At 35.0% G+C, this 8,609-nt stretch overlaps 1 pseudogene; it reads right to left on the bottom strand.

Annotated features, from left to right (window-relative positions):
- Positions 1-6,445: 6,445 nt before the first annotated feature.
- LOC144344599 (uncharacterized) lies at positions 6,446-7,255 on the bottom strand (annotated as a pseudogene).
- Between the last annotated feature and the right edge of the window lie 1,354 nt (positions 7,256-8,609).

The following is an 8,609-nucleotide window of genomic DNA, read 5'->3' as shown; positions in this document are numbered from 1 at the left end:
CTCCTGGGCAGACAGCAAATTGTTATATTGTTATATATATGTATGTAAAATAAATCCAAGTAATCCAAACACTTGCTTTACAACTTCGGAGTTTCAAAATCTAGTCACCAATGAATCAGTATGACATTATGACATTAGCAAAACACCAGTTCGTTGAGTATTCCTTGACTTGAAGTTTTCACAATTTTGTAACATGCGCAATGAAATGGCTAACATCACATAATGACACAGACACTAACATAATCAAAAGCAAAGTTCACAAATATAAGAACAGTATTCCATCCGTGCTGATTATCAATAACTGCACATAACCATGATATACATAAGATTTCGAAAATGAGAATGACTTTCACGAACAAAGCCCGCGGTGAGTGTGTATCTTATTTCTGCTCAATCATGGGAGTGTACCAATTCCCCTTTTAGAAGGAGTAATTTTATTTTGCCCTTCTGTTAACAATTGGAGAAAGAACTTAGAATCTTCACTCATAGATATTCCGGATGCGAGTGATAACCATCATGTTATCTATGCTTCAGTCCACATAAAATATACGGATGAATTTATGTTCTTGACTTGAGAACTACGATAATATCTCTCTATTCGTTTGATAAAAGGTATAAAGCATTACACTCACACAGAATACATGTTTGTTCTCAACGTCAACAATTGCATCGTCATTTGAATTAAGAACGGTGTAATGGGAGGTTATTCGCCATTGGTTTATATACTAATAAAACATTGAGAATTATTAATTGCAAACAATCTTACACGTAATCACGCGCCATAAATTCTAGATTATCAACAAACAAACAAACAAACAAACTGCCTCGACCAAATGCAATATATAATCAAACGGTTGTACATAGGAGTTATCTATATTCTTTTTACGAGTTAAATAGGTGAACAAAAATAGGCATTCGACACAAGCTCTACACAAACGGGAAACACTAGGTATGGATACTCGATGTTTTTTTTATAAACTACTAATTTAACATTACTCACACTATGCATCAATAAAGTGAGAAAGCTAAACACAAATTTCCATCAACATTCATCAGTTTTGTCTTTTCTCGTTACAGATATAAAACACCGAGTTATTCGCGCCTGATATTGACATTTATAGTAAAATCTGATCTCGCATTTGACTCGTTAACTACAATAACTATTTTTACTGTAAGGCCTGCACTATTCATATGCTACCACTTCGCATATTTAATTTTGGTTTCTGATCACTATTCGACAATAGATTTTGTTTAATTGGCGTATTCTACCTGACTTTTTATCGTCGACCAATAACGATTAAAAACAAAAACACGATATTACGGAAGAAGTGAAATTGAACGGCGCAAAAGGTTTGCTCCGCTACTTTCACTCAGAAGATCCGTTATTCGCACAGGGTTATCCATATCGCACATTGACGTGCGATATTGTGTTTCAGACTAATTAAAAAACCTCCTAAATTGTTACATAGTTAATTTACTAAACATCACAAGCGTCAATACAGCAGGAACTATGACCTAACCAAGTGCAATCTAGTAAGTGTGTCACGAGGTTCGTCTATATAAGTAGGCCCATATTCGTTCAAACATGGCCTCGCATGGATTTCTTCTAAATAGTTTGTTGTGCATTCCATATTTTTTTATTATTATAGACCTGCCACAAAAGACAAATATAACAGTATTCTCTCATTGCATTTATGTCAAATGTTTCATAATTACATATAATCCCATAATGCTGTCTCCTATGTTGACGTCAGTAGTGAGTTTTTGTATCAATCCGAGCCACAAACGAATATTGGTGCTATGACTCGTGTCTGCTGACGTCAATCTTAAAGAAAAAATCATGAGTTAAATAGAAGATATCTCATGAATGAGATATTGTATCAGATTTAATAAACGAGTGTAGTAATTCTTTGTTGTACCGAGTTTATATAGAAAATCCACTGATCAAGAAAACCTTTCCTTTTCTTTTTAAATTCTTATATGCTATATCCCTTTGAAACATTTTAGCGATGTTTGTTTAGACTTCGACACATGTAATTCCTATACGCCGACGCTCCCGAAAACAAACTTCACGAGGACTGCTGTGTGGTCAAACAACAATATAAAATATACACTTTGATTTTCAATGTTTTATTTTACCAACATAACTCACATGTTAAGTTGAGAATACATATAAAATGATGGTAGATATGGCTGAAACATGGATTTGTTCATAGCATTGTTTGCCTATTATTCTGAATCATGTCACAGAAGGTGCTATGTAGATGGTTAATTGCGCGTGTAATGTTTCGCTGTGGTGGAAGACCTTCCACTCATACTCTCACGTTGCTATACCCATATGCGAGCTGTGCCAAGACACCACACTATTACAATTGTAGACAACTTTCGTAACTAATATAAATGTAATAAAAACTGCGCAGATTCAAATATAAAAATGGCGATTTTCTGAAATATTTTATATACACAATACATTGTTATTTGAGCAGAAAGGTACAATTTTATATCAAATTCGAACAGCGGGTGAAGTACATTGTAAAGATTGCCCCCCGCGAAACAGTCAAGAGTTTTATACATGACATATGTACAGTTTAATGGTCTGATAATACATCAATGAAACGGCGGTTGACGGCAAAAATGTTTTCTATACGTTTTAAAGTATGTATTTTCTTGAAATAGCGTCACACCCAAAAATAAATTGCAACTTACAGTCAGCATAATGATCTTTACTGGTCAGCTTGGTAATTGGTAATTCAAAAGTTTCTCAACTAACGCATGCAAGGTTTTTTTATTCTGGAATACATACATAGTTGTAACTTTCTTAGTTACGTTTAAAGCTCAAATCGAGTGATTCATTTGCAATGCGTACCTTGTTAATCGAGTTGAACATAGAACGTTGAAGATATATGAATGTACCTAGTAATCAGTCAGTTACATGCACATCTGCAGAAGCATTACAAAGAATACTACATGTTAAGCATCTCTTCAGAATGTCTAGGACCAGTATGCAAACATCCATTATAATTCTTAAACCTTTACTCTTTGAAATAACGTTTAGGTCTACACCAGTTTCTTTTCACGATTGACAGATATCACATGCCTAAAACGTGCCTATCCTCATAATTATTTCAGTCACCGAATCAGGAATTGACTTGGTATTTTTTTAAAGCTATTGCATGCCTAAACATTACTGCTTGTACATTACATGCCATTGGCTCAACAACCACGCAATTTATGTCCTTTGAGGGCTGGATGAACATCTGCACTAGGCTTAAATGGCCATTGTTTGACGCTATTAGACGATCTTTCATGATGAGTTGCCCCAATACACGTCAGAATTGTGAACGTTAAAGTTGATGTACAGCCAACGGCTTTCTGCATTATCTAAACAATCACGCAATGTATGTCTTAGATGATGGTCATCAGCACTTTGTAACTGATTGCCTTTTCTCATTCTTGAATGTTAAAGCAAACTTTTGGATTACTGTCTGTATATTCAGTCAGCGGAGTGGTATTTTGACTGTATGTCACTATATCGTAATATCACGCTATGTGCGTCTTTGAATAATGGACAAACATCAGTTTGTAAGCAGTAAGCTCGTACTTGATTGTCTTGTAATATTATACGACCATTCATTGGTTACACAATGCATGCATACACTAATGTAATTTAGTCTGCATGTTTATTCTATTCCACGTTAGCTTGTGATCATTTGTCTTTATCTAAGCAATCACGCTATGTGTATCTTTGAATAAGGGTATTCCGTACTTACATAATTGCAGTTGATGCATCTTTCCATTTGACTAATACATTTGTGACACATAAAAAAGAGAGAATATCTCGAGGGAACCTTAGAATATCAGATTTATTAAAATATTAAATTCAATCTTCCAGAGTCACAAACTTGATATCCTGTCCATATCATACAGCGTTTTATAACTGCTTTTAAAATGCATAAACCCACGCGGAAACGTAATATCAAGACTTCTCAAAGAGTTTATGCATTTTCAAAAACCGTTGTCCATGAACAACAACTTCCGTCAGTTTATACCCTCATACGATGGGTATATTTACGGGTCTGGTAAAACAATTATCAGCTTTGACGTAAATTGTAATCAGTGGCATTTACATAGTTCGTGGAAAATGACAAGTTCAGATTGGGAAATGATGTCCTACGTATATGCGACACACACACACACACATTTTACCTGATCTGAGATATTGTAGTCTAGTCGAAGCATACAACAAGACATGATGTCATGTCGAAAAAAAACCGCCAAAAACAAGCTGCTCTCTGATTGGTCCGGCTGTTAGGGTATCACATTGTGTAGCAAATTAGACACAATCTTGTAAAATACTTCTCGTTAACTCAGTTGTTGGCTATATTGAGATTGTCGGACATGATGTCAAATATACTTGAATGAACCAATCACATTACTGGGATAATGACCTCCGCCAAGGATGTTATATTTTAGGTAGCGATTGTTTATTTTGTTTGCAACATTACATTTGCATGGAAGGATTGCTCTGAAATTGTAGATCTTCAACAAAAAAAAAGCTCATTACTTTCCAGTGGTGATCAGAGTCACATATAACATAATATAACTCAATAACAAATGCGCAGAGTGTTTGCAGAGTGATCACAATGAATTCAATAATTTAGATAACATGAATGTAAGGACATAAATTATAAAGTAAGTCACGAAGGAATGCTTATGTAGTTATTTCGTAGTATGAAGATATCGACAATTTATACACTGTTTTTTTACACTGAACAACCACAATATATCGGACTTATCATCCACATTGTTACAGAATAAGCGATAGATTCATCATATTTGTACAAAATCTCATTAAATTTACCAAATAACTTTCTGAATGTCAGTCAGGCCAACTTAAAAAAAATAGTTTGGAAATAAGACGGCAATGTAACTGTAATACGTACCCCTGCATCTGTACTACATGTCACATACTGATAAGATATGTATATATATAAATATATACTCTATAGGCGGGAGAAAGTGGACATTGCTGTGAGGTTATGAGGAATTTATAAAACTGTTTCTATAAATTGGTTTTTAATCTTGTTATTGTGTGTATACAAAATAAGGTAGGCAAATCATCCAGATCCTATCTGGCTATAATACCATGAATGACATGAATTAGGAAGAATTTCATTTCGCCAAAACGAGATAAGATGAGCTTCCCGATTACTCTCTGCATAGTCAGTCTATTCTGTATTGATCTTTTGTTGTATCTCATTGTCTTTTCACATCACGTAATGTGTGTGTTTAGATAATAGATGCTTGTACGTGATTGTCTCGTTATTTTCATCCAGAGATTGTATGCAAGATTGTTCGTGAATTAAAGCAACGGATTACTGTCTGTAAAGTCTATTACGTGTTGGTCTCTTGATTTCTTTTTGTTGACTCAGTTTGTCTGTGAATAATGTTTCAGCATCATGTCAGTAGTAGGTTTTTTTCAAAGGTATATATTGTATGATATTTATACATTCACTAATTATAGTACAGATTAAATTGGCTTAATAAGCTGGATTTAAGCACCATTCGCTTCTAAAAGTTAACGATACGACTTGCTTTAAAAAAACCGTACAAGTCTTAAAAATGAGTGTCAAACACAGGTTTATTTAATATCAAAGCTGCAGTGTTAACTGTGACAATGACAGTTTAAGTGTACGAATGGTGTACGAATGATGTTATCATATCTGATTAGTGCATTCGGTAGGGTTTGTATGCATCGACATTAACAGTTTTCCAGCGACGCAATGGTGCAGTCTGGTGATTGCATTATAAATCAGATAATCATACTTTTTTGTGAGTTTACATAATGGCAGAGTACACACATTTTGTCAAAAATGAATAACTGAATAACTCTAACTGAAACGCAAGCCAACATAAAAATAACATTAAACACATCTCATACATAGTTTGCCCGTAAGGCTAGGAAACAAATCTCTGTTTCTCGTTTCATGGAAATTTTAAAATGAGGCGGCGAAGCGATTTTTTTTGAATACTGAGATAAAAGGGGGAAAATTTGAGACAAATGCGAGTACAAGCGCATTTTGGAATACAATGTTTATTTATTCAACACAAGTCACAGAATACAAGTCAAGTTTCAATTACAATGTGCCTGTTTTTTTACTTCTTTTTGTTGGTAGTTTTACTAATAAAAATGTTTCGTTTCCTTTTCAAAACTTTGGGTTTTTCTGCGCAGTTATTACATCTTGGATAACTATCAGAGTAATCGGGACCAGTGACAAGATTGTTTCCTGCTGCACAATTGATGCATATTACGAGGAAATACTGAAGAGGAATAGTAGGGAATTTCAATGAGGGAACTGCAAATCAGATCACCACGAACATATACTTTTCCAAGTATGTGTTCATCTCTGTCTGCTGCCAGTGGGATACAATCAAACATCTCTGTTCAACAGCTACATTCAAAACTCTCCAATGCAATGTCAAGATCTTTTTGCTGATTTTTAGTCAACTTTCTTGCAGCATGTAGTACTCTAGGTTAGCCACAAAGAGTACAAACTATCACTTTTGATACCTGTATAATAAAAACAAAAGTATAAAACATTGAATGCATTAATTAACAAAAAATCAGTGCCATCCCCAGAAATAGTTCAAGAATCTACTTGATGAACATAAATCTACTATCATTTTGTTCTAAAATAAAAAAAATAAAATTACCCTGCAAGCAGTTTGTGCCGATGGATTGAATGGAATGCCATGACTTTTTTTCTGGGATGCTTTCAGAGATAGTCGATGATCAACAGTGGTGGTGGTACCATAAACATGTTCACATTGTTTATAGTGCAGGTTATCACTGTCTGGTACTGGATCAGGTAGGTAATGCAACTCTCTGAACCGTGGTGGTCCATGGTATTTAAAAGACATATCACTGCACTTCACAACATCCTGCAGATTCTTGGAGTAATCAATATCTTTGGAGTTTGATTTGTCTGACAACTCATGATCAATCTTGTCTGATGAAATTTCTTTATATATGTTCCCTCAGCACCTAAAGTAAAGGGTTCATTCTTCAAGTCTAGGCGTTGTAAAACGGACAATAAGAGAGTGATTGGAATGCACCCATGAAGTATGGATGTTTTTCAGCTGAATCACGAATGTCTTTCATATTATTACACACTCACAGAATCTTTTCCATTTCTGTGGACATTTTCGTTCTCATCACACCAAGACACAGGAAGGCTAAATTCAGTGGGGACATAATTCTTACGACTGGATTATTCCATGAGCTACTAGATGGTGTCCGTATGGCAAACACACCATCATAATCATTTTCCAAGAATTGTGCTATCAAACTTACTGAACTGTACCATAGCACACACGTGGTCTGGTCCAGCAACACTACATTGAAATAACAGTTCAAACACCTCTTCCTTTTGGAGCTGGATATTTAACTCAGTCACATGTCTTTGTGGGCTTGATGATTTCATCCATATATACAAAAGTGGAGTACTGTCTGAATTTCACTGCCATTTCCTTTGCATATCTAAAATAGGCAGATGCATAAAGAACATCATGATGAGTATTTCGGAGCTGCCTTTGCTGAACCATAAATTTTAATCAGAGACGACCAGTATGCTGGAGTGAGGACACTAGATGGATTTTTGGACCAGAACTGTACATAATGGCATCATGTCGTCTTTCCTGAACTGCTTCTTCTGCAACATGTTTAATATACTCGTCACACTGCTCCCAACATTTTGCATATTTTGGGGGTCGACCAGGGTCGCGTTCTCTCAAATCACAAACTATATCTGGATCTTCAAGTTCCAACAATTGATTGATGTGTGAATCAACCTCTGCTTCTGTGACACCGAATACTGCACTGGAATCTCCTGAAATGCATGTGAACAGTGTGTTCAAATATAATGATACTGAATAGCACCAATTAATTAATCTTGGGTACATGAAACTGGTTGAACAACTTTACACCACAGCTGACAAGAATTCATACCAACCATATCATTCAAATTTGTCAAATGTTTATCCTTTTACACGACCAATGTAATTGTTTGCCAGATGATTTGAAGTTTTATACATCAAACAACTCTACTCTGTTGAAAAATACCAAAAAATGTAATTTTCTCAGGGAAATAGTGGCAGTAGAAAAGATTTTTAGTAGAAATTAGTAGCTATATTTAAAAAAATTATCCTACCTGTAACCCGGGACCTATAAGTCTATTGTACATCTCTCTCAAGTAACATGGCTTGACTTTGGTAGTTCTACCAACTAAGGGGAAGAATGTATGTCTCTACTGTCGTGTATGAAATATGTGGGATATCTTTCTCTATTTGTTGAGATAACTGTGCAGTTTTTGTACTGATCACACATAATTTTTCAATATTACCACCACAAGAATGTATACAATACTGATCTGAAAGGCAATCCAGCTGCATGTATTCTTTGTATGAATCTATGTCTATTCACAGGTAGCAATGACCCACCCAAAAATACATGTTCATAGTCAGTCTCATTTGACAATTGTTGTATCAGTGAATCATAGCTGTAGGCATCTTGTACTGTCTGGGATTTACAGGGTGGCACAATGCATACA

Source organism: Saccoglossus kowalevskii, chromosome 10 (assembly GCF_978046115.1).
Source record: "Saccoglossus kowalevskii chromosome 10, keSacKowa6.1, whole genome shotgun sequence".
NCBI lineage: Eukaryota > Metazoa > Hemichordata > Enteropneusta > Harrimaniidae > Saccoglossus > Saccoglossus kowalevskii.
The sequence above is the reverse complement of the archived record's forward strand: the minus strand, read 5'-3'. Positions and strand labels throughout refer to the sequence as shown.